The sequence below is a fragment of the Peromyscus californicus genome, unplaced genomic scaffold (assembly GCF_007827085.1).
Source record: "Peromyscus californicus insignis strain IS unplaced genomic scaffold, ASM782708v3 Scaffold_4__1_contigs__length_199733344, whole genome shotgun sequence".
NCBI lineage: Eukaryota > Metazoa > Chordata > Mammalia > Rodentia > Cricetidae > Peromyscus > Peromyscus californicus.
Genome location: NW_026294562.1, coordinates 186,818,739 through 186,846,353, shown reverse-complemented (window position 1 = coordinate 186,846,353; position 27,615 = coordinate 186,818,739). Strand labels below are relative to the sequence as shown.

Sequence of the window (27,615 nt, the reverse complement as noted above, 5' to 3'; positions counted from 1 at the left end):
CTACCAAGTGAGTTCCAGGAAAGGCGCAAAGCTACACAGAGAAACCCTGTCTCGAAAAACCAAAAAAAAAAAAAAAAGGATATAAGAACAGTTACCAAGAAGCCTGCCACTGCCATACAGTTTGTAAGCAATATAAGTCTCTGTGTTTACTTGGTTGGGTCTGAGTGGCTGTGGGACTGGTGGGTGAGAGAGAGAGATTTGTCCTGACTGTGGGCCAGGCAGGAAAACTCTAGCTACATACCGGACACATTGGAATGTGATCATTAAATTAGCAATGCACGATGGTCCTTCAGGTTCATACTTCAAAAAAGAAACAGCCAGACATTCTACAGAACACAGAGAGAAGTGACTGAGAGACTCTAAGTCTATGGACTAAAGATGGATGCCTCAGGATTACAGAGGAACTTTGGATGACTGTCCAAGCAGGCAGCTGTCTCTGTCATTTCCAGAATATTGGAAGTTGCTTACAATGCATTTCCTGTTTACTAAGGTAATGTTCTATCCTTCTGGGATCTTTGATGTAGATGAAGACTGGATAGTTATAATTTTCCTGTTATGATAAAAGATAAATTAGATATGAAACTTTAGACTCACAAATATAAGATAGATGATAGAATTTTTTAATATTGCAAAATATTAATAGACTAGATATTGTTACTACAATTGTTGCTTGATAACTGTTCTACTATATGTAATTTTACTATGTTAAAGTTAAAACCTTCCTTTGATTAGACAGAAAAGGGGAAGTGCTATGGAATGTAATTCTGTATACTGTGAATATTTGTTGTTCTGATTGGTTCATAAATGAAATGCTGATTGGCCAGTATCCAGTCAGGAAGTATAGCTGGGATAAGCAGATGAGGAAAATTCTGGGAAAGGATGGTTGAGTCAGGATTTGCCAGTCAGACACAGAGGAAGCAAGATGACAAGGCAGAACTGAGAAAAGGTACAAGGCACATGGCTAAACATATGTAGAATTATGGGTTAATTTAAGTGTAAGAGATAGTCAGTAATAAGCCTGAGCCATGGCCATACACTGTGTAAAAATTATAAGCCTGTGTATGTTTATTTGGGCCTGAGTAGCTGTGAGACAGGGCAGGAAACAGGAAAAGTTCTGACTACAAACTGATAATTCCCTTGGACTATTTTTTTAATTAATTAATTTTTTTTTTGTTAATAAAAAGAGAAAGTTTGTAATGACATGAAGAGTGAACAGGCAATCCATAGAACAGACAGAGTTTCCAACACATGCATAAGGATACAGATACAAAATACAGAATATCTAAAAGTCAACCTAAAAGGCAGATTGTTCAGAATATTAAATAACAACATGTCAAGGATAAGATTTGGCACACAGTTTGCAGTTGATGTGTTATGAGTAGTGGTGATCTGAACAAAGCTTCAGGGCCTTCCTCTTCTCAATTTATGTCTCTGTCTCTTTTCATCTAGTGTTCCGGTATTTAGTTTAGAAAGCATGGTAACCATAGTAACAAAACATCAGTAAGATAAACCTATAGAATTAAAAAATCTATGATTTAACAATTGGAGAGAGATTATCTGTTTTCCCAATCATTCAGTATTTGTTACTGCTTTCTGAGCTGTGTAATCTGAATTCAACACAAGCTGAAAAGTGAAAAGTATGAGACCTTCTGCCTATTTCCTGAACCCCTTCCCGAACTGCCCCATCTCACAAGCTTCCTAGTCCTGGAAGACATTCCAAACTCCCAGGTGTGGTGATATTCTATTTGTACAGAAATGTGTTTTTCTTTTTTAGCCCATCCAGCCCAGAGCTCCCATCTGGACCAGAGGTGAGAGACTGGATTCATAGTCATGGAGGCCTGCCCTTAGGTCCCATCCCTGGGCCCCATCCATTCCTGAGCAAGACCCACCCAACTCGGCCCCAGTTGCCGGCCACATGCAGGGCTCCTGCAAGAAGGTTGCCCTTCTCCAAGACCCCCCAGTGCACCCTGTGATCTACACGCCCTGCCCAACACCCATCTACCTGAGATCACCACCACTCCCTGAGCCTATGAGACCAGCCCCCAGCTGCCATCTTGCTGAGAGCTCCCATCTGGCCCATAGAGCTCCCATCAAGCCCAGAGAGAGCTCTCATCAGGCCCAGAGAGCTTCTATCCAGCCCAAACAGCTCCCACCTGGCCCATAGAGCTCCCGTCCAGCACAGAGACCTCCCATCCATCCCAGAGGAAGAGAGAGCTCTCACTGGACAAAGAGCCATCATTGGATCAAGAGCAAACTCAGGAGACAGGGAATCTGCCAGCCCTGATTAGACCAAGAGTGGCTTTCTGAGAAGTAGAATCTGCCACCTCTCAGTGGACCAACAGAGGCTTCCTGAAACACTGAATCTGTCATCTCTGATTGGAACAAGAGCCCTGATAAGACCAAAAACGAATCTGGGAGTCACAGAATCAACTAGCCTGGGTTGACCCAAGAGCAAATCGCTGAGACAAAGAAGCTGCCTGCTCCAATCAGACCAAGAGCTAAGATTAGACCCAAAAGGACCCCTTGAGACACAGACACAATAAACACAGAGTGGACCAACAGTAACTCTCTCAGACACAGGCACCCCTTATACCTATTAGATGAGGAGATGTCCAGACATCAAGGCAGAAGTACATACAACAACATAAAGAGCAGTACAGCATCACCGGAACCTAGCCCTCCTACAACAGCAAGACCTGAACAACACAAGATGGAAGAAGCAGAAGAAAGCAACCTTAAGAACAGCATCATGAAGACTCTTGGGCTATTTAAATTATTGTCACATTTTAAGGTTTTCAATAAACGTTTGAACACTTAATTAATTTAACATCTGCTTTACAAATGGACAATGCATGTCATATGATACTATAGCTTCTTTAAATCTCCTTAAATCAAACATTTCCACTGGAGTCCAGTTAGCTCATACACACCCTTGAACATTAGGAAGTTTCTGTAAGGTTTCTGGAGAGAGTAAGTTTGGTTGTTTGAAAACAGGCTGTTTCTTTGTAACCATATAATTCAATCATAAGATAGGTTCACCTTTAGATTCTTCTGTCTGGGTCTGAATTTCAATATAATTCATTTTAAGTGGTTTTTCTAAAGTTTTTATCTTATCAGTATAATTGACCAGCATTTTTAATGTTAGAATACAAATGGGCAAACAAATAATATTCATAATTGTTGTTACATATATCCCATCAACATTAATTATTCTCTCATTTAATTGTTTCATTTTCAGACTGTCTAATGTGTTATCAAACAGAGACTAAATTCCTACCATTGTATAAATGTTTCCCATTTTTTTTTTTTTTTTTGGTTTTTCGAGACAGGGTTTCTCTGTGTAGCTTTGCGCCTTTCCTGGAACTCACTTGGTAGCCCAGGCTGGCCTCGAACTCACAGAGATCCGCCTGGCTCTGCCTCCCGAGTGCTGGGATTAAAGGCGTGCGCCACCACCGCCCGGCTATGTTTCCCATTTTTAAAATGGAATAAAAAATTCTCTTTTAACTATTTTTTCCCTTTAAGATATCTTCATTGACTTACAAAGTCTGTCGGCTGCAAAGAACAGTAGAACTCTGGGGGAATTTCAAGGTAGCTAATTAGTGTGGTGGCAGTCCAAGATGGGAATCTAGACAGAGCCTTGTAGCTGGAGTTCTTTCCAGTCCCACTCGGGGCCTCAGTTTCTCAGACCCCAGTAAACACACAGTGACATATATTACTATAAACTGCATGGCTGTGGCAAGCTTCTTTTTATCTAGTTCTTTTATCTTAAATTAACCCATTTCTATTAATCTGTAAGTTGGCACATGGCTTGTGGCTTACTGGTCTTTTACAAATTGCCACTCATGGCTGTGGCGGCTAGCAGTGTCCCCTCACTCAATCTTTCACTTCCCAGCATTCTCCTCTCTTTCTATCCCGCCTATACTATACTTCCTGCCTGGTTACTGAAAAAAATCAGCATTTTATTTATCGATCAAAAAGAGCAACACATTTGCAGCCAACAGAAAGACATCTTCAGCACTTTCCCTTTTCTTTTTTCAAAAAGCAAGGTTTTAATATTAACATAGTAAAATTACATATTACAAAACAGTTATCAAGCAAGAATAACAGTTATAATAACTAGTCTATTTGTATTTTGCAAAATTAAATAGGATATCTTTTTTTTGGACCTGAGGATCGAAACCAGGGCCTTGCACTTGCTAGGCAAGTGCTCTACCACTGACCTAAATCCCCAACCTGTTTATGTCTTTCCTCAGGACAATGAGGTTCCTCTTTGGATTCCTGAGCACTTTTTGCACCCTGTGGCTGCTGCTGAAGCCCAACATGGCAGAGACCTATTGGGCCTTCTGAAAAACTCTCCCCTTCTAATGCCAATGGGAATTGAAAGACCAATATGGCCAGCTTTGACAAACATTAATGAAAGCCTAGGACCTGTAGCCATGTGGTTGGATTCTCCAGAAGGTAATGTATGGTAACTGCTTTTTCAAGTATGTTTGAGAACGTGTCACCCAGACACCTTGGAGATTAAGGATAACCCTATAGGTCACTGACCTTCATTTCTTAACAGTAGCATGCCAGCTAAGCTTTTTCATTTTCTCAATACTCTTCAAGCTGGTGTAGTGCCTACTTTTCAGGAGTGGCTCTGTGCAATATTTGTTGGCCTCCAGAAATTCATTTAGCCCCCTTTGAAGATACCTTAAAATTTATGAGCCTGAATGTAGCCATTATGAGACCATTAGTTATTGCTTCTTGTGAGCTGCCTGTCCTTTCTTTATGGTTCTTAGTTGTTCTTTTGCAGACCTGCCAGCTTAAGTCTTGCTGGGATAAAAAAAATGGGCCTTGGTGGTTCGTGTTCCTGGAGTTGTGTCCATGCCAGTGGATGCCCAAACACTCCAGAAGAGAATTTAGCATTACTGCTGCCATTGTTGCTGTAATAGCACTGGTGGCCACCACTGCTACTGTTTCTGGGATTACCATTTCATAATTGGTTACTACACCTAGCACAGTGGAGACCCTGGCAGCAAAAGTAGGTTCCACAGTTAGTTAATCTTTCATTCTATTGGACATGATAAATTTAATTCAATAGTTCTATACATTTCAATTGGCTTTGAAAATTATAAATTTATAAACTCAAGTTCCATTTTCTTTTGGGATGCCATCTTACAAGGACTCCAATTTGCAGTAAGGCTCATTAAGGAAGGGAATGGCTCAGTTGCATTTAGCCAACTGGCTATGGGTGGGTTAGGGCTTCTGTTGGTCTTTTCTGTGTCAAACACACAGATGGCATGCCCAGTGCCACTTTAAGATCTTTGGCAGCAGTTAACTCTGCAGCTCACACAAGATTGAGCCTGTATGATAATGAGTATTCAGAGACGGGTAATTCCTGGGGGGCACTCACCAACCTAAGACAGAGTGCCTGTGTGACCTGGGCAGGCGTCTCCATGATGGGTAAGGTGACCTGCTGATGTCCCATGCAACCTAAATCAGAAGCTCATTTTTTAGTAAAAGGGGGACCTGTAGGGCCCTGGCCCCCATTTTGGGTTAATGTTTCCTGTCTTGCTGACCTTGACCTTGATATCCTACCTATGCTACTTCCCTGCCAGGTTCCCCAGTCCTGATTGCTTAAGGGAAGGTCCTTGTCTGTGTATCCTGCATAATGGGTATTAACACCTTAGATTCAAGATTGTAAAGCATCAGTAGCAAACTTTTGCTCTCCGGAGTTCTCCCATTGTGCTGTAAGCCTATATTTAAGAATTTCTCCCTCCTTTAATAAATGGCATTCGGCATAAAAAAATTAATATTAATAATTTTTAAAGAAAATAAAAGTTTTCAATCAAGAAAAGAAGATATCCTATCTATCCTATATTTTTGAGTCTCTGGTTTCATATCTAACTTAGCTTTCATCATAACTAAGGAAATTATAACTATCTAGTTTTCAACTCAATCAAAGTGCTCAGAAGGATGCAATATTAGCTGAGAAACAAAGGAAAGATGCAAGTAAACTTTGGGAGTCACATGAGAGTAGACAGAGACAGATTGGCAGCCTGGATAGCCATCCAAATTTTTCTGTATAATTGGGACATCTGTCTTCAGCCCACAGGCTTAGAGTCTCTCAGTCACTTCTCTCTGTGTCCTGGAGAATATCTGGCAGTTTCCTCTGGGAATCAGGAACCTGCAGGACAATTTTGCCAAGCAAAGATCAGTGGTCACCTTCCTATGGGTCCTGCATGTCCAGTCAATCAAGCAGTCCAGACAAGAACAGTTTCTTGCCCAAATGGCTATTTTTGCCAAGAAGAAGATAAAATCCATATAGAGTGTATTCAGTGTGCATCCTCCTCTCTGAAGTAAATTGGTGCTGCCAGGTGTAGACATGTCTCCTTGTCCAGAAAGTCTAAATTTTAAAAATATTTTAAATGGCATATTCTGTAGGTCTTTGAAGTGTTTGAAGATTACATATCTATCTGAAATATATCTATGTATACCTAGAACACATGACTGTAAGTTTGACAATTATAGAAGACTTATTGTTAAGCTGTATTTAATTATCAATTACAATTTAAATGAGTTGTGTAAGTATAATACCTTAAATAACTTCAATGAGAGTAGAAATATACACACAGGATAACAAAATTAACTTTAAATTTGTATCAATAAACTAAAATCCATAGCAATGTAAAATATTTCAAGCAAGTTGTTGCTCTTCAAAAGTAGGTTCAACGATCTACTCTTTTTCCTATCATATCTATATCCTATCTCCCTTTTTCTTTTAGAAAGGTATTGACTTTGACCACCCAACGGGAGAAAAGAAAGCCAAGAAGACTGCTCTGGTCCACGTGCGATGAAGATCCAGCTGTGGGCAGCTCCAGCCTGAGCAGTGCAGCACAGGCCTGAGCCAGAGGGCCTGTGAGGCCACAGCAACTTTTTATTGAATTCTTGCCACAATCCTTGGAGCACCAATTGCAGACCAATTGCTAAACGGTCTTATTAATAAAAACTTGGAGCCAGAAATTGGGGTTAAAGCCTGAGAGAGATCAGAGGAATAGGAAGCCACAGGTAACTTCACCTCACCAACTCTGCAACTTCCTGTCAACCCACACCTATATGCCTTTATGTTCTGTTCTCTCATTTGCTCTCTCAGCCCAGATACATTACTTCCTGTCTGTCTAAACAGACCTCCAGACCTCTATGGTCAGTCCTGAAATTAAAGGCATGTATCACCATGCCAGGCTCTGTTTCCCAGTGTGTCCTTGAACTCACAGAGAACCAGACAGATCCCTTCCTCCCAAGTGATAAGATTAAAGACATGTGCTACCACTGCCTGACTTCTATATAGTGGCTGGCTTTTTCCTGTGATCTCCTGACAATTTTTATTGGGGGACACAGTTTATTGGGGGGACACAATACATCACCACAGTGGACCCAATGTTCAAGGAATAAAGTGTATCATGACAATATGTTGATTCAGTGATTCATAGTGGATAAAAGAATACTGCAGAAGGTCAAAGTTCAGATTCAAACAGGAAACTTGATTTCTTCATTGACATAAAGTTAATCATAAAAAATCAATTCAACAGAATCACTATTTTCATCAGAAAAAGACAGAAGTATTTAGAGTCAACCATGGACATAATATATTCATTCAGACATACATTTTGTAGAAGAAAGAATATTCTGTGACTCATGGAACCCTGGAAGGCAAAACAATTGATAGGCTCTAGTCTACAGAGCATTGTGCCTGGTGTTGTGACTTGGTCAGGCCTGCCATGGGCCTATTCTGATCCTTTTCCCTTTCATCTAGTATTGATTCATCTGGTTTCATATGTTTGTATCATCATAAATGGCTGTCTCAAAAGAAGTTTCTTGGTTCACATTAGTGACTAAATCCAACAAGAGAATTTCTTGCCTTGGGACAGGTTCTCTTTGATCTTGGATGAAGTAATACTGCCTTTGGCTGGAGAAGATTTAAAAAATATTTTTCACCTGTCTTGTGATTGTTAATGTGGGGCCTGAGATGCAAAGCCTGAGGGAAGAAATTATTGGATAATTCCACAGGGGAGTGAAGAGTCTTGTCAGGAAAAACTTGGGATGATTCAAGGGATAGCTCCAGTCACCAATAAAATTCTAAACAAACAAGCACTCACATATGAGCTACGTATATTCACGCTGGATGCTTGGAGTTCACATTATCATGCTCATGAATGTCCAGTTACTTTGTTGATATGCTGTTCTCTTGGATTTTTATCTCTTGCTTTCTACAGATTCCTATTCTTCTGTGCTCCTACAGAAGCAGTGAGTGCTTACTCAGAATGAATTATCGATTAATTGATAAAGGAAATGTGATGATTACTGGTTTTTTCCTGCATATGCTGTCTATCCACTCAACAAAACAATTGATTGGCGGATGATTAAATTTAACAGAGATTTTATGGTTGAGTATGTCTTTTTTCCATTTATTCATTATCTAAATTTGGCATTCATATGTCTTGGGGGAAGTATGGATTCCAACATCATTATTTCTCTCTTCCATTCCTAGATCTCTTCTGTGGTGCTGTCTTCTTAGTGACTCATCTTGTGCTTTCAAGGGGGAAATGGAAATTTGGGGTTTATTCATTTTCTTTTCTACAGTAGACACTGGGAATATCCCCCATATTCTCAGCTAAGCCCCTAACTCCTCAGGATTTGGATGTTTTCAATATTAGCTCTACTGTAGATGGATTAGATAATAGAAGGATGATAGAGTATTTGATGGGACTCTAGAAGTCTAGCTGTGCTCCTGTGAGAAGAAATGAATGACACTGAAGTTAGTTATCAGCGATTTTGTTGTGTGTAAGTGACAAGTGTTATCTGTTTTTGCTGCTCAAGATTTGGGAGCAGACATGTCAGAATTAGACACTGGGACCAACTTTCTGCTTTAGAAATGCCTTCATCTATCTCAGATTCTTTTATCTGACTTCTAATAATTGTATTATCTGATAAATTAGATGCATACCTGTTATTTCCATGAAAATGCAATGTATACTTCATTATTATGAATCTGTTTCCCTGTGGTGCTTAATGTGATTAGACCTTGGAATACTGCTTTTAGTTATTCTCAAAGATACAAGATTAACACACATGTCAGACAAGTCTAACTGAGTATCTTAGGTCCTGCTAAAGATAAACAATCATGTGTGTTAGGGTTTAGAAGAAGTCAAGGATGTTCTGCCCAAGCTGACATGCTCATATCTGTGGGTAATTACACAATAAGTGTCTGAATATGAGAAGTGCAGCTTGCTCTCAAGTCTGAACTCAACAAAGGCAACATGGAAATACATATTCAAGAGTTAGGTTGGAGGCAATGGGTGGAAAATCACCTAAAATAAACATAGGACTGAAGATGAATAATTGTCAATAAGGCAATATTGTGTCTGCTGAAATGTGGCGGTGGAGAGCGGTGAGAGAGAAAATGTTCAAGCGTGGAATGTCATTTTACATGAAGGTTATTGTAATATTGTAATAGGTTAATTCTTAATTTGATACAATGAAGACACAGGGAAAATTTTAAAAGATAAATGTCTACTGGCTCCAGGGATCATTGCTTACTTCAAGTTAGGTTAAGAAGCTGTAGGGTCTATCAGACATTTGACCTTGTATGCAGGAAGGAGATTTGTCTGCTTTACCGCAGATGGTGTCCCTGTTCCTCCCTGTTCCTTATCTTCTTCTCTGTTCTCCAATCTCAGCAGCTCAGACAACACTGTGCATCAGCTTAAGTCCCTCTTCAGCTTATACATCAGCAACCCCATGCCTGCAAATGGACTGTAATAATGTGAGTTCTCTGTAGCTGGGTTGTCTAATATGTAAGTGAAGAGAATGCTGTGTAAATTTGATTTTATATCTTATGATGTATAAAATAAAACTAAAGTATATTTGCAATTATAAAAGCTATAAAAACCAACATGTCTGATTAGACAACACATTTTCAAATTATACTTTGCATAGAGAGTGAGGCACATGCAAATATATACATTGCAAGGATCACAACTGTTTTCATGCTTTTGATAATCTTTTTACACAGCTGTGGGAAAGTATGTATGTAATTAGAAAAGCGTATTGTTCTGGTATTCTCCAGTTAAATTTCCTCATGTTCGAATGGTAGCACTATAAGTATATTTATCTTCATTGTAATAACTACAAAAGATCATGAGTTGTGGGGCCAGCATTATTTTCTATTTCTCTAGTTTTTGTGTGGACTAATTTTCTAACTGGATTTTACTTTCTTGTTGAAAGATGGTAAGTAAAAATTTGATGGGTACAGAATTATGTCTAATCGGTACAAAACATGTCTACCATCTGATTGAAGCAGATTAATCTAAATAAGCACATGTTGATTCACACTATAGAATCTTTTCTGAATGGTGGTTAATTTCCCTGCAAAGCAATAATGACAGACAGTTTCTTTCACTGTGTATGGGAATGCTTTTCCTGAACACTAACTCAGAAATACAGCTGACTTAGTACATCCAAGCTGCATTGTATCGGTTGTGTGTGCATTTTTGTATTAATAACTTCAAACAATTCATGTACTAGATGAATATGAAAAGTCAGATTTTAAGATTTTTTTCTAGTATACTATGGATATTCACCATTTTTCAGTCTTTTTCAAATTGAAGGACATAAATATCTAATTACAGATTATTTGAAAATATTGTAGATATTTTAAATATTTTAAATATTTACAATATATCACCCTGAAGGTGTAAAAAACAAGAACTTTTCATTGGACAAAGTCTATTTATCTTTTTTATTAAGGAATTTTTAATATATTTTGCATACCAACCACAGATTCCCCCTCTCTTCCCTCCACCCGCACTTTCAGCCTTCCACCTCTCTCCCTAGCCCCCAAATCCTCCTCCAACAAGGTAAGGCCTCCCATAGGGAGTCAGCAGAGCCTAGTGTAGGCAGTAGAGGCATGTCCTTGCCCCTCACTTTGAATCAAGGCTGTGCAAGTTGTCCCACCATAGGTAGTATGCTCCAAAAAGCCAGCTCATGTGCCAGGTATGGATCCTGATCCTATTGCCAAGGGGCCTATTAAGCAGATCAAGCTACACAACTGTCTCACTTATGCAGAGGGCTTACTCCAGTACCATGGAGGCTTCACAGCTGTTGGTCTGAAGTTCATGAGTTCCCACTAGTTTTGTTTGTTTGTCTCTGTAGATTTCCCTATCATGATCTTGATGCACCTTGCTCCTAGAATTCCACTTTTCTCTCTCTTTGAATGGTCTCCTGGAGCTTGGCCTGGTGCTTGGCTCTGGATGTTGGCATCTACTTAGATCAACTGCTGGATGACGGCTCTATGATGACATGGTATTCACTGTCTGTTTTTCTTTTATTGTTGTTCATCTTTGATCATGAATCCCTAATCTAAAATAACAGGGGGAAAAGCATGTTAATTATATTACAGCATTTCCCTTGCATAATAATTCAGACTTTCAATGACTGTGTTTTCACTGAAAATAAAAAGATTAGGTGAATATCAAGTTGTACACTGAGTTACCTTCATCCATTTTATTCAGAAGAATGAATATTTAATGAATCTCTTTTGCTATAGAGTGCAAATGATGTGAGGCTGGAAACACTTAACAACCCACACAGGATGTTGATCCTTTCCTGCTTTTCCTACTGACCAATCTGTGAATTCTGACACCATTGTCATACTTCATAAAATATTAATATTTATCAATTATCAAAACTGTATTTTTCAGTAATAGCATACGCTTTCTGTTTAATCCTCAATTGTTTGCACTGATTTTTGTAAGCTTTGAATTGCCATAGTATTGGTGAAATTATTAAGGCCACTCCACATAGTTAAAAGGAGATTTATTTAATGGCGTAACTTACAAATTAAGGGATAGGTAGGTCGCGGAGTCTGGGGAAGGTGTATCGCAGTCCAGCGGTGTTCTCTGGAGCTCTGCTTGGTACACCTCTCCAGTCCAGGGTCCCGCAACAGAGCGAGAGCCCGCCGATCCAGATCTCGGGTCCCCAGGCGCCTCCTTTCGCCCTGCCTTGTAGGCGTGACAGTTGCCGAAATCTCAATGGGGGTTGGAACTTCCAGATCAAAGCTGGAATGGTTACCCACTACATCTCCCCCTTTTTGTCTAAATAAGAAAGTTCTAACCTAATACAAGACTATATACAAAGGAATGGTTATCAAATATAGTCCAGGAATAATGAGGGATAATGACCTAGATAAGATGGAACTACAACCAATGCAAACAATATCAAGCAAGAAACACATACTATAATCCAGAGAAGTATAGAGCATAGGTAAATGGCATGTTACAAAGATCATTCCAAAAGGTGTCCTATCCTAAAGAACCTGAATCTAATACTTAATATGTTCTATCTACTAAGTTGTAACTATAACTGCTAGTCTTCAATCCCATCAAAGACCTGAGAAGGAATATAATGGTACCTGAGGAATGGTAGATGGATGCAAGCAACTTTCGGGAATCTTGCGAGAGTAGACCAAGACAGCTGGCAGCCTGGACAGTCACCTAATGTTTCTCAGCATTGTTGGTGCATTCAAATTGGCTACAGGCCTAAAGTATCTGACAGACCATTTTTAGAAGCAGGAATTCTGAAAGACCATCTTACCCTGTCTTGGCAGAGTACAGTGGTCGCTTTCCTTGTGTCCCGCTTGTCCAGAAAGGATAGCATTGCATTTGTACTGTCATCCATCGAGGCAAGGGCAGTTCTTTGCCCAGTAGGCCATTTTGTGCCAAGAAGACAAACTTCCAAATGGAAATGTCTTAGAAGCCCAACATTCTCTCGGGATCAAATTGGTGCAGCCAGGAGCAATTGTGTCTCACATCAACAGAATTCTAAGTTATTTAAATGCCATATTCTCTAGGTCTATGAAGTGTTTGAAGATTACCTGTCCATCTGACCTATGTATCTGTAAATCTGGATAACCTAACTAACGTAACTATAGAGATGACCAGCATAGGTGACTATAAATCTATAAGTCTTATCTACCGAAATAACCTAAGGACTAAGGCTTCACATAAACAAGGTAAACAGTCTATAAGCAAGTGTATGGTAAAGAACGATGACTTCAAAATTGTGACAATACACAAGATGTTATAACAGAGGTAGGAGTATGTAGTGTGATATGCAATATGACAATAATCTTAAATATATATCAATATACCAAATATCCTAAACAGAAGTAGAACCTACATAAAGTATGACAGATATAAATTTACATTTGTATCAATATACAAATATTTCAAATAAGAGTAGAAATAGGGGTTGGAGAGATGGCTCAGAGGTTAAGAGCAACGACTGCTCTTCCAGAGGTCCTGAGTTCAATTCCCAGCACCCACATGGTGGCTCACAACCATCTATAACGAGATCTGGCACCCTCTTCTGTATACAAAATAAATAAATAAATCTTAAAAAAAAAGAGTTGTGAATGAGCTGGGTAGTATTATAAAAAAAAAAAGAGTAGAAATATATGTACATTATAACAAATATAGTTCTGTATTTGTATCAATATACAAATTATCTTAAACAGGAATATAAAAATAGTTTACATTTGTATCAACATATAAGAATCCATAACAGTGCAAATTACAGTGCAAATTATTTAAGGCTGCTATTTTACTAAATTTGTTTACTAGTATACATAATAATCTACCATAATACCTTATACCTATCCATTCCATTTCTTCTTTTCATTTTTTTTTTTAGAATACTGAGTTTAATATTTCCTTCCACCCCCAACCCTATAACCATCATCCATAACCCTGAGAATTATGAAACCTAAGGGAGAAGGGGCGTCGTTTTCTTAGAATTACTTCCTGCTGTTTAGGGGGTGATGTTATCTCTGTTGGGTACTGTGAGAAAGCTCAGATAGTTAAATCTCAGTTAGACTAACTGTAGGTTCTGCAGCAAGTCTTAGAGTAATGGGTAAGATTGTCTGAAATTCTGGTAAGAAGTGTAGTATGATGATGATTACCATGGCATCATTCTGGATTGGGTAGAGTTGTTGTTGGGGCCCCATCTTCCTTCTGGAGACTTCTGAGATTGCTATTAGAAAAACTTATTTGTTATCAAAATGGAAGGTTTGGATTTAAAGAGGACATAGCATGTAAGAAAGGATTCTGAGAAATCAAGAGTAAGCATGGAGAGAGTTAGAATCTAGAAGACAATGGTCCCTTTTTATTGGTTTCCTTCTGTCCCACACCAGAGGGCTCTTCAGATATGGGACTGAAGAATCTCTCAAACTTCCTTTTAGCAATATGCTTGGGTTTAGAGAAGGAGTGAGCCAATTCCATCTCCAAAGTCAGCTTGGCTTATAATTGAATTGGAACCACAACTTTTCTAGATTAATAGAGAGATAGATATTAGACAGTGAGATTTTACCGTGTGTAGATTGGTACCAATAGATTCTTTCTTTCTGCTGTAAACATCCGGATATCCAAGGCCTTATGACTTCTGTAAGATGGGTATTTCCATCATCCTGGAAAGACAAAAACAGAACCCTACCCCAACCTTTGATTGTTTAATTTTTCTTACAACTTGTAGAGATGTCACATTGGTGGATGATCTTTTACTTCTCCTCATCAAGGGGTTTTTCCTGTTCGAATCAAATTTTTATTAATTTTGTTGGTATCCATAGCTTTTCTTCTCCTGCAGAAACAAAGGCAAAACCCCTTCCCCAATGTAGAACATATCCAGGTTTCCATTCTGAGGTCAGCACATCCTTGAAATAAACTGGTTGGTTTAGCTCAGGAGTTTTGTCTGTCATCCAATGTCTCTCTGCAGCTGTTGTTCCTTTCTCATCAGCATTGAGAAAATTCAAGGTTAATAAAGCACTATGCAATCTATTTCTAGGAGTCATTGTTACCCGTTGCTGTTTATTTAGCATATCTTTTAAAGTTCGATTGGATCTTTCTATGACTGCTTGGCCTGTGGGATTGTGTGGTATACCTGTAACATGCTTTATATTGTAATAAGCAAAGAATTGTCTCATTTTATTGGAGACATATGCTGGGGCATTGTCTGTCTTAATTTGTACAGGTATTCCCATGATGGCCATAACTTCTAATAGGTGTGTAATCACAGAATCAGCCTTTTCAGAACTCATAGGAGTTGCCCACTGAAATCCTGAATAGGTGTCAATGGTATGATGTACATACTTTAATCTTCCAAATTCTGCAAAATGAAACACATCCATCTGCCAAATTTCATTTCTTTGTATACCTTTTGGATTGCTCCCTGCAGGTAATGGAAGTTGGTTATATATGGAACAAGTAGGACATTTTTTCACAATATCCTTAGCCTGTTGCCAAGTGATGGAGAAATCCTTCTTCAAACCTTTGCTATTTACATGGCATTTCTTATGAAATTCTGAAGCTTCTAGCACATTACCTATTAGTAACTGATCAATCTCATCATTACCTTGTGCTAGAGGTCCTGGCAGACCTGTATGGGATCTGATATGTGTTATATATATAGGATGTTCCCTTTTTCTGATGATTTCCTGCAATTGTATGAATAATGAAGTTAATTCTGTATTATCAGGAATAAATTCAGCAGTTTCAATATGTAAAACAACTCTCTCTGCATATTGAGAGTCAGTGACTATATTGAGGGGTTCTGTGAAGTCCATCAGTACCATAAGAATGGCATACAGTTCTGCCTTTTGTACAGAGCTGTATGGACTTTATACCACTTTACTTAAGTCTCCTGATTTATGTCCTGCTTTCCCTGATTTATTTGCATCAGTATAGAATGTGAGGACTCCAGAAATTGGCTTTTGTCATACAATGTGAGGAAGGACCCATTCAGTCTTCTTTATGAATTCTATTCTCTTGCTTTTGGGATAGTGGTTGTTAATCTCTCCCAAAAAGTTACCGCAGGCTCTCTGCCAGTATTCATTATCTTTCCATAGTGATGAAATTTCTTCATTAGTTAAAGGTACTACAATTTCTGCTGGGTCCATTCCTGTCAACTGGCGAAGTCTTAGTTTACCTTTTTGAATCAAATCAGAGATCTTTTCTATATAAGTCTTTAATTTCTTATTTGGTTTACGTGGTAGGAATATCCATTCCAATATAATATCTTCCCTCTGCATCAAAATACCTGTTGGGGAATGTCTGGAGGGGAATATGACAAGAATGCATTTAAGTTCTGGATCCACACGATCCACATGTGCTTCTCGAATTGTCTTTTCTACTAGAGCCAATTCCTTCTCAGCTTCGGCTGATAATTCTCTTGGACTATTTAATTCTTTGTCCCCTTCTAGAGTATTAGCCAAATTTTGTAGTCCATCTTTGGGTATTCCCATGATACACAGTAAGTTGGAAATGCTTCCTAATAACTTTTGAAAATCATTAAGAGTCTTCAACCAATCTCTCCTTAGCTGTACCTTTTGGGGTCTAATTTTTTGTAGCTCTATCTTATATCCTAAGTAGTTAATAGAATCTCCTCTTTGTATTTTTTCAGGAGCAATTTGCAGTCCCCAGCGAGGCAAAACTTTTTTTTTTTTTTTTTTTTTTTTTTTGGTTTTTCGAGACAGGGTTTCTCTGAGTAGCTTTGCGCCTTTCCTGGGACTCACTTGGTAGCCCAGGCTGGCCTCGAACTCACAGAGATCCGCCTGGCTCTGCCTCCCGAGTGCTGGGATTAAAGGCGTGCGCCACCACCGCCCGGCCAAGGCAAAACGTTTTTTACTTCTTCAAACATGCTTTCTAATGTATCTAACTTTGGATCAGCTAATAGGATATCATCCATATAGTGATAAATTATGGATTGTGGAAACTTTACACAAATTATCTCCAATGGTTTCTGCACAAAGTATTGGCACAAAGTAGGGCTGTTTAACATTCCCTGTGGGAGGACCTTCCATTGATATCTCTTGACTGGCTGAGAATTGTTATAATTAGGTACTGTGAAGGCAAATTTTTCTCTATCATTTTCTTGTAAGGGTATGGTAAAGAAACAGTCTTTTAAGTAAATAACTTTTATAGGCCATTCTTTAGGTAGCAGAGAGGGCAAGGGCATCCCAGTCTGTAGGGAGCCCATTGGCTGAATTACTTTAATAGCTCTCAGATCTGTCAGCATTCTCCAATTACCAGACTTTTTTTTAATAACAAATACAGGAGAATTCCAAGGGCTGGTAGATTCTTCAATGTGTTGAGCATTTAACTGCTCTTGAACCAGCTGTTCTAAAGCTTGTAGCTTGTCTTTTGTCAAAGGCCATTGTCCAACCCAGACAGGTTTATTAGTTAGCCATTTTAAAGGTAAGGCAGTTGGTACTTCTGAGGGTTCAACAGCAGTTGTGCTCTGTTTGTGAACAGCCTGAATGGTTGGTGCCTGATTTTTATAGCATATGATGATATTATTCCTAGAAACATGCATTTGTCTGTATTCTTTTTCTGAAAGTGTAGGAATTTTAATCTGGGTATTCCACTGTTGTAACAGATCTCGGCCCCAAAGATTTACTGCTACATTTGCTACATATGGCTTCAGCCTTCCTCTCTGTCCTTCTGGCCCTATGCATTCAACCCATCTCGAACTCTGTTTTATCTGAGATAGGGTGCCAATCCCTAAAAGTTGGACATCTACCTCTTGAAGAGGCCAATTTGGATGCCATGATTTTGGTGTAATTATAGTCACATCTGCACCTGTGTCTACCAGTCCCTCCATAACCAGGCCATTAATTCGAATTCTAAGCTTTGGTCTTTGATCATTTATGGAGGTCTGCCAAAATATTTGTTTTATAGTGTTCTTTGTAAACTGTGATCCATCCATCAGAGCTGTTTTATCATCCATTGCAGTATCGGTTTTTACATTAGGCATTGGTTTATTCAGTTGTCTTGGAGAGGAATTTCTTCCACAGTGGCTGGGAATGTTCATACTACATTGGATTTGGGGGCCTGCAAGAGGCCCCCTGAGGCGTTTCCCGCCAGTAAAGGGTTACCTCGTATATCTATTTTTGATCTGCACTCACTGGTCCAATGTCGGCCTTTGCCACACCTTCTACATAATCCGGGAGGTGGTTGGGGTCTCCTGTTTAGGCTATTCCTAAAAGGAATATTACTCCTAGGAGTACCCCACGTACAGTTTTTACTTATATGACCTGGTGTACCACATTTAAAACATTTGGTAACACGGGGCCTTCTTTCACCTCTGGGATTTGTCTCTCCTATCCAAGCCTCATTACTGTAGTTACAAGACTCAACACCATTAGTATACTGAATCCATTCTTCCAAAGGAGCTGATCTGATCTTTAATGGTGTAAGTATTCTTCTGCCTTCTGCATTAGCATTGTCGAATGCCAAGGACTCAGTTAATACTTTTCTTAATTCTTTATCTGATACAGCTCTTGTTATAGCTGTGTTCAGTCTTTGTAAAAAATCAGTGAAGGGTTCGTGTGGTCCCTGAAATATCTTTGTGTATACCTCAGTTGGTTTTCCAGGTTCTGGAATTTTTTCCCAAGCGTTTAGAGCTGCTGTACGGCATAGGGATATTGTATGCTCATCATAAATGGCTTGTACATTCCTGTCAGCAAAACATCCCTCACCAAGTATTTGATCTTGGGAGATCACGAAACCTCTGAGTTTACCTTGTTGTTCTAAAATTTTTGCCTCTTCTCTCAACCAGCTTTTCCACTGTAGCTGCTGGCTATATTCTAGAACAGCTGAAATTAACTGATGCCAGTCATCTGGGATGATTCTATGTGAGGTAGACCACGAATTTAACATCTGTTTTACGTACGTGGAGTGTATCCCATATGTAACTACTGCTTCCTTTATATTTTTAAAGTCCCTTGTTGAAATTGGTTGTAATGTATATGTATTATATGGCTCGGGATGTGTGTCATCCGCTGGCTTCTCATGGATGATAACAGGATAAGCCATTGTGTGAGAGCCATTTGGAGATGTTACAACCTCTATGGTCTTGCCCTTCTGCTTATTAGGTCCCTTGTCATGTTTACTGAGAGTTTCTTCTAAGGCCTGCAAACGAGCACCTAGGGTCTGTTCTATGGAGTGAGCCTCCTCTCTGGCAAGGGACTCCAGATTCCTCATGGAATCATAGAAGTTTTTATGTTCCTCAGAAACACGTGATTCCATGGACCTTATCTTATCAATTAATGATAATCTTTCTTCCTTATATAGTGTCTGGAGAGTTAGTGTTCTGTCCATTAAATATTCACATTTATTATCAATAAGATCAATTTTTGGTACAAGCCTGTTTTGTAAACCCTGATCAGCAGATTCCAGAGAAACAATCTTTCTCTCTAAGGTCTCATTGCTATCCCTTAAAGCAGATTCCAGAGATAGAATCTTTTTCTGTAAGCCTTCATTGCTCTCGCTTAAAGCCTGTATCAGTCCCAATAATGACTCATCTTTGTTCTTGTTATTAAACCAGTGTTTGAACACTGTGTGGATTATTACAATGAATGCCAAAATGGTACAGGCCAGATATGCCTTAGGAAGGTCGTATATTTCCAGGAAGATGTCATTCATCATACAAGCAAAAAGGTTTTCGAATTCTTGTGAGGTAATGTTGTCAGCCATATTACAAGAATTACTCAAAATTTGTTAGTCAATTTTAAGGTGTAAAATTATCAGGTGCCTTTGCTTACCTTTCGTGGTTTTGGGGGGTGTAGTAGCACTTTTCAGCCAGCAGGTGGCGTTGGTACAGCTCCAAAGCAGGGCCTGCTGGTGATCTTGGCTGACTGCAGCTCGCTGGAGTCAAGATGGCGGGAGCCGGAGCCGGCACTCAGGAAGCCGGGGAGTGCCTCTTTCACTGGTCTCGGGGCTAAGCTAGGGAACTGAGACCGGAGTAGCTGCTCCCTCTTTAGAGAATGGAACCCTGTAGGCGTTCCCTGGTTATATGGAACTTTGCAGGCGGGTTTAGGTACCCACCAGCTGGGGAGGAGGCTGAGGGTGGGAGCCACCCAGGCCTTTGGAATTTGCCCCACGTGAGCGCCAGATATTGGTGAAATTATTAAGGCCACTCCACGTAGTTAAAAGGAGATTTATTTAATGGCGTAACTTACAAATTAAGGGATAGGTAGGTCGCGGAGTCTGGGGAAGGTGTATCGCAGTCCAGCGGTGTTCTCTGGAGCTCTGCTTGGTACACCTCTCCAGTCCAGGGTCCCGCAACAGAGCGAGAGCCCGCCGATCCAGATCTCGGGTCCCCAGGCGCCTCCTTTCGCCCCACCTTGTAGGCGTGACAGTTGCCGAAGTCTCAATGGGGGTTGGAACTTCCAGATCAAAGCTGGAATGGCTACCCACTACACCATAGTTCTCAGTAATATTATACAAGCTCATAAAAATTTAAGCAAGTTTTGAATATATTTATCATCATGACATCAATATCTATTTATGGGATAGAGGATGATAATTCATCATATGTAAAAATGTACAATGATTAAATTATGAAGTTTAATATGTCCTCCTTTCAACTTTAATCATAACAATTATAACTTTTCTGGCAAACCATGAACCATGTGCTATCCAAACCAAGCATGTTGCTGGATATTGTGGTGGTGCACACCTCTGAACATAATCTGAACATTTGTTTGGCACAGACAGGTTTTTAAGGCAGGCTTAGACTATATAGAAAGTTTAAGAAAACCCAAAGAAATATTTATATATTTAACAATAGCATTCTTTTAGAAAAATCTTTCTTGATACTCTTAAGTACAAGTAATACTTTGTAAGTAGACCAAATAAAACAAAACAGTTTGTGAATACCTTTTAATAAAAAATTATATTTAATAATTTGGGGGGAGGATATAAAATTCTATGTAGTTGCCCACAGTGTATTTATATCTTGGATTCCATGAAAACAAAATGCCAAACTCCACATCTGTGTGCTCACAGTGGAATAGAGAAACATTCTCCCACTTTTTGCATTGATGTGTACATAATGCATAGAAACATAAAGGAGTCCTTATTTACATCATCTGAGCTCTATAGAATTTTTAAAGCTTTTAAACAAATATGTTTTGTGTTGAAACTGTCTTCTCAAGATTTTGAGCATCATAGCCCATTGGTTTGTATAAAATAAAGTTTCTGGGCCAGAATGCCCATATTTTGAGGGCATTTTGAAAGTATTGTTTCATGTGGGTGTGTTATTGAAGGCTGCTATATGCATAGTGGACAAACAGTAATTTCTCTAAACTCATCAGCTATCTAGAGGTTTAGAAATGCACTAGGTGTTCAATATAAAGATGGAGTTGACTTATGATGTTCTTTGACTATTTATGTTTTTTGTTCTGTATTACTTGTCTGTTTCTGAAAATGGGGAATTGAAATCACTCACCATCTCCTTTTTGGGGTTGATCTGTGCTTTTGAATGTAATACTGTTTCATTAAGGAATTTGAGGACTCCTATGTGTAATGTGTACATGATTAGAACTGTAATGCCCCATTGTTAGATTTTTTTCTTTAATGAGTAGAAAGTATGCATCACTATTTCTTCTGAGTAGGATTTGTTTGATGCCTTAGTTGTCACACCTTAAGAGTTATGCATGCTAAGTTTTTACTTGCATTTGCTTGGGATTCTTTTTCCATCCTTTAACTCTAATTGAGGTCTATCATGGTTGTGAATTGTGCTTCTTGGAGACAGAAAAATCCTGGGTATTGTTTTCTGATTCAATCTATTTGTGTTGTCCATGAGTTCATAAATATTAAGAGTTATTATTGGATGGTATGTATTACTTCCTGTCAGTTGTTGTTGTTGTTGTTGTTGTTGTTGTTGTTGTTGTTTTTAATTGTTCTATTAGATGTGTGTTATTGAGTGTTCTGGAATTGTTCATTTTTCCCAGCCATCTCAGATATATTTAGCCTTTTCTTCAGATCTAACTGTTCCTTCCTGTTTCCTTTGCAGAACTGGTTTAGTGGTGATAATGTCCTTCAACCTCTTTTATCATGAAAAATTTACCTTTCCCTATAACTATAACTATAACTATAACTATAACTATAACTATAACTATAACTATAACTATCTAATCTTCAACACCCTCAGAAACCCAAGTAGGAAATAATATTACCTAGTTAAACAGGAAGTGCAAACAAGAGACTTCCAAAAAATGTGAGTTGGCAGAAACAGCCAGCTGCCTGGACAGTCACCAGAGGGTTCTCTGCAACATTGGGGCATCATCTTCAGCCTACAGGCTTAGCATATCTCATAGACTCATTTGTAGGATGTACACAAGGCCAGCAGTTGGACCTCACATTTGGTGCCAGTATTCCATGTACCAGATAAACCTGAAATCCACCAGTGTCCTGTCATGATTCTGGATTTTAAATTCTGGAAATTGATGGTGGTTTTGGAATTTGGCTGCCCATTCTTCTCAGATTGTGGGTGGCTTCATCTTGACATCCCATTCTTCTCAGCATGTGGATGGTTTCATCTCCTTTATTAAATACCAGTCTACCATTGAGAGGTTAGACTCCCTCAGCCTAGTTACTCCTTCAAGAGTAACTCTTTCAGCTACTGTTCCACGGCACACCAGAAGCCGTCGGTCCATTGCCTGTTCAGCTGTCTTCGAAGAAAGGGATACTGTACCTTTTCCAGATTGCAAAGCCACTTCAGCAATGGTGTTGTATTGTCCTGGCCTCAGATGACACCTGTTGCCAAAGCTGCAACCATACAGGATCGGTAGTCATTTGTTTTGTGTCTTGTTTGTCAAATTTGGACAGCATACTGTTAGCAGTCAATGTGAGGGAACTTCCTTGCCCAGTGGCTAAATTTTGCTACAGTGAAAGTTAACTCCATTTGCAGTTTCTTCAATGCCCATATCTTCTCTGAAGTAGATTGGTCCTGCCAGGAGCCGACATGTCTCATAGTTATAAAAAAAAGAAAAAAATCTATGTTATTAAAACATTTTAAATGCCATATTCTGTAGATCTCTGATGGGTTTGAAGATGACCTGTCTATCTGAAATATATCTCTGCTTAACCTTGAAAACATATCTAGTATGACTACAAGTTTGATTGTAATGTCTAACATCTAACTTTCATTTCTTTATATCCTAACAGTTGGTAATAATAACATTCAAGGATTAGCAGTTTCCATTACATTGTTAAAAGACCTGTATAGGTACAACATCCTGAACAAGATTAGAAATATACGTACAGCATTTTCTAACAATATCAATCTCAAATTTGTATCAATATACATAATTTGTATACAATACACAAAAATCCAAGGCAATGTAAACTACTTAAAACTAGTTGTTGCTTTCAAAAGATAGATTCAATAATCTAACTTTTCATCAATATCATATCTATATCCTCTCTTTTTTCTTTTCAGAGTAGATTTTATAATCCTAATCTTATCTACAGCCTCTATTTTTTTCAAACAAGAACTTTAAATATAATCTCCTTTTGTTTAGACTCTTTTCCTGACCATTAACCATAACAACTTGTAACCAACCATCCGAAACCATGACAATTATCCCAAACCTGAAACCCACTGAAAGTCCAAAAACCACCTACCCCTCCTTTTGGGAATGTGGGTGTCATGTTCTTAAAATTGCTTCCTGCTGTTGTTGGGAGGAGCCATCTTTAGGGGATCCTGAAAAGAAAAATTTTGGGTTAGTTGTCAAGTCCTGAGAGAGGTAGCTGTACTTCACACAACAGGTGAAGATAGCTCTTATGTTCAGACACCCAAGATCCTAGGATGCTGCTGTCAGCCCAGCTGTGCCACCATTCTGACTCCTCATGCTGACTCCTTGGTGGCCTCCCAGCAAGAGCAGTCAAAAGGCTGCAGGGGACCAGGTGGCCACTTTGCAGCCTCTGAGGCTGCTGCTGCTGCTGCCTACCCTCAGCCCAGCCCCATTGTCATCAGCCAGCACCAGGGGACATGGGTCGCTTGGGCGTGAGGCCACCTTGCATCATGCTTCAGGGGCAGGGGCGTTCATGCTTTACTCAGGGGCCAGACGTAGTTGGAAGTTTTCCTGTGTCCTCTCCGGCAGTTGGAACAAATCTCTCCAACTCATGTTCACCAAGTAAATACAGGCTTATACTAATTATAACTGCTTGGCTACTAGCTTAGGCTTATTACTGACTAGCTCTTACACTTAAATTAACCCATAATTCTTATTTAGGTTTAACCACATGGCTTGGTACCTTTTCTCAGTTCTGCCTTGACATCTTGCTTCCTCTGTGTCTGGCTGGTGACTCCTGACTCTGCCCTTCCTCTTCACAGAGTTCTTTTAGTCTTCTTGCCCTGCTTATACTTCCTGTCTGGCTACTAGCCAATCAGAGCCTGATGGGGGATGGTCGTAGTTCAGCCTGCCTGCAGGAGACCTGCCAACTGGCCTGAAACTGGGACTGCAATGGTAGTGGTGTGGGGGCACAGGGTTGTGCCCCTGGGTCCAAAGCCTAGAGGTTGGGGTGATGAGCTATGAGAACAAAGACTTACCTCTTAGTCCAATTGGTGCTGGTGGACTCTGTCTTAGGGAACAGCTGCAGTCTTGGAGGGTTAGGGGGGCTTGTAGATTACAGGATCTGATGGGGGAATGGTGGTAGTCCAGCCTGTCTGCAAGAGACTTGCCTGCTGGCATGAAACTGGGGCTACAATGGGTGGTGATGTGGGGTGCAGTGGTGTACCCCTAGGCTCAAAGCCTACAGGCTTGCTATGAGGACAAAGACTTACTTATCTCTTAGTCCAATTGGTGCTGGCAGACTCTGTCTCAGGGCTACAAAATATTCTTAAGGGCGGGCCCCAAGCTCAGTAGTAGATGGGGAAAAAATAAAAGCTCAATGGTGTTTTTTGGAGGTTAATTTTTTCAACCTTATTGTCTTTCATGTGCATATTATAGTTTCTGACTTTTCTATAGCTTTATTAGATCAGGAGGTGTTTTATACAGGCAAAGTAACACAGATTCACAGAGTTAAACAACTGCAACATAAACAAAATAAAATACCTTAAAATAATAGTATACAGTATTTCCCCTTTTCTCTAAATAAAAAAAAGGTTTTAACTCTAACTCAGTATAACTACATACAACAAAAACTTATCAAGTAAGAATTACATTTACAATATTCAGTCCATGTACATTTAGCAAATTCAGAGAAAGCACTCCACCATCCATCCATCTTAGTGACTCCAAAGATTTATACATAATCTACTTTCTATCATAACTCAGGAAAACTGCAACTGTAACTATCTAGTCTTCAACTCCATCCAAGACCCCAGAAGGATATAATATTATTTACGTAAACAAAAGTGCATTGCAAACAACTTCCAAAAACTCTGTAAATGACAGAGACCTCTTATTGCCTGGACAGTCACCCAAAGTTCTTCTGCAACATTGGGGGCATCCATCTTCAGCCTACAGGCCTAGAGTATCAGGCAGACTTTTCAGTGAAGCAGGAAATTTGAAGGCCTGAGTTTCTGACGTTTTGTTTCTATGGTTTCTGTGTATTAACACATGTGTGTGTGCCTCTGCCTCCCTAGGTGTTCTTTTTTCTTTGGTGCTTATTCTTCTATCTGTTTGTTTGGTATGATATTGTCTTGTTTATTTTTTTATTTTATAATTTAATTTAAATTTACATATCAGCCACGGATTCCCATGTCCTCCCCCCTCTCTTCCCCCCCCCCCAGCCTTCCCCCCAGCCCAATCCCCATTCCCATCTCCTCCAGGACAAAGACTCACTGGGGATTCAGCTCAACCTGGTAGATTCAGTCCAGGCAGGTCCAGTCTCCTCCTCCCAGGCCAAGCCAAGTGTCCCTGCATAAGCCCCAGGTTCAAAACAGCCAGCTCATGCACTGAGGACAGGTCCCGGTCCCACTGCCTGGTTTCCTCCAAAACAGTTCAAGCTAATCAACTGTCCTACTTATCCAGAGGGCCTGTGTAGCATGAATCTTAAAGAGTTCTTATTAATAAAATCAAACCAGAGGCCAGTTATTGGGGTTAATGCTGGTAGATCAGAGAGACAGAACAAGCCACAGCTATCTCACCTGGCCAACTTCTCAGCTGGTCTTGTTTCCTCAGACTGGAAGCTTCTGTGTCCTCATATCCAAATGACTCTCAGCTGAACTGTGTTGTTAGAAGCCTGAATGCTTAACTAGCCAAATGCTTAACCAGCCAAATGCTTAACCAGCCAAATGCTTAACCAGCCAAATGCTGCTAGTTTCTGGTCCTCACGCCTCATGTACCTTTCTGCTTTCTACCACCACTCCCTGGGATTAAAGGCTGCTTTCTGGGATTAAAGGCGTGAGTCACCATGCCTGGCTGTTTCCAATGCAGCCTTGAACTCACAGAGATCCACAGGGATTTCTGTCTCTGGAATGCTAGGATTAAAGGCGTGTGCTAACATTTTCTAGCCTAAGTATCTTGTGGCTTTTCTGTTCTCTGACCCCAGATAAGTTTATTAAGGTACACAATATTTTGGGGAACACAATACCACCACAGGCCTGATCGAGTTGGGGGCTCCTCAGTTATTGTTTCATAGTTCATGTGTTTCCATTCATTTGGCTATTTGTCCCTGTGCTTTTTCCAATCTTGGTCTCAACAATTCTCATTCATACAATCCCTCCTCTTTCTTGGCAATTGGACTCCTGGAGCTCCACCTGGGGCCTGGCCATGGATCTCTGCATCTGCTTCCATCAGTTATTGGATGAGAGTTCTGTCACGACAGTTAGGGTGTTTGGCCATCCTATTACCAGAGGTCAGTTCGGGCTTACTCACAACCATTGCCAGTAGTCTATCATGGAGGTATATTTGTGGATTTCTGGGTACCTCTCTAGCACTTTGCTTCTTCCTATTTCCATGGGGTCTTCATTTATCGTGGTCTCTTTTTCCTTGTTCTCCCTCTCTGTTCTTGATCCAACTGGGATCTTCCGCTCCCCTAAGCTCTCTTTCCCTCAACCCTTGCCCTTCATTGCCCCACTCACATCCAGGTTGCTCATGTAGATCTCATCCATTTCTCTGTCATTGGTCGATCCCTGTGTCTTTCTTGGGGTCCTGTTTTCTAGGTAGCCTCCCTGGAGTTCAGAGTAGCAGTCTAGTCATCCTTTGTTTTATATCTAGTATCCTCCTATGAGTGAGTATATACCATGTTTGTCTTTCTGAGTCTGGGTTACCTCACTCAGGATGATTTTTTCTAGATCCATCCATTTGCCTGCAAACCTCATGATGTCATTGTTTTTCTCTGCTGAGTAGTATCCCATTGTGTATATGTACCACATTTTATTTATCCATTCTTCAGTTGAAGGGCATCTAGGTTGTTTCCAGGTTCTGGCTATTACAAACAATGCTGATACGAACATAGCTGAGCAAGTGCCCTTGTGGTATGATTGAGCATTCCTTGGTTATATGCCCAAGAGTGGTATAGCTGGGTCTTAGGGGAGATTGATTCCCAATTTTCTAAGAAAGCACCATATTGATTTCCAAAGTGGCTGTACAAGCTTGTATTCCCACCAGCAGTGGAGGAGAGTTCCCCTAGCTCCACATCCTCTCCAGCATAAGGTGTCTTCAGTGTTTTTGATCTTAGCCATTCTGACAGTTGTAAGGTGGTATCTCAGAGTCGTTTTGATTTGCATTTTCCTGATGATTAGGGATGTTGAGCAATTCCTTAAATGTCTTTCAGCCATTTGAGCTTCCTC

At 39.8% G+C, this 27,615-nt stretch overlaps 1 pseudogene; it reads left to right on the top strand.

Annotated features, from left to right (window-relative positions):
* The first annotated feature begins 8,216 nt into the window (after positions 1 to 8,216).
* The window catches only part of LOC128125663 (vomeronasal type-2 receptor 116-like), a 29,830-nt pseudogene continuing 10,431 nt past the window's right edge, over positions 8,217 to 27,615 (top strand).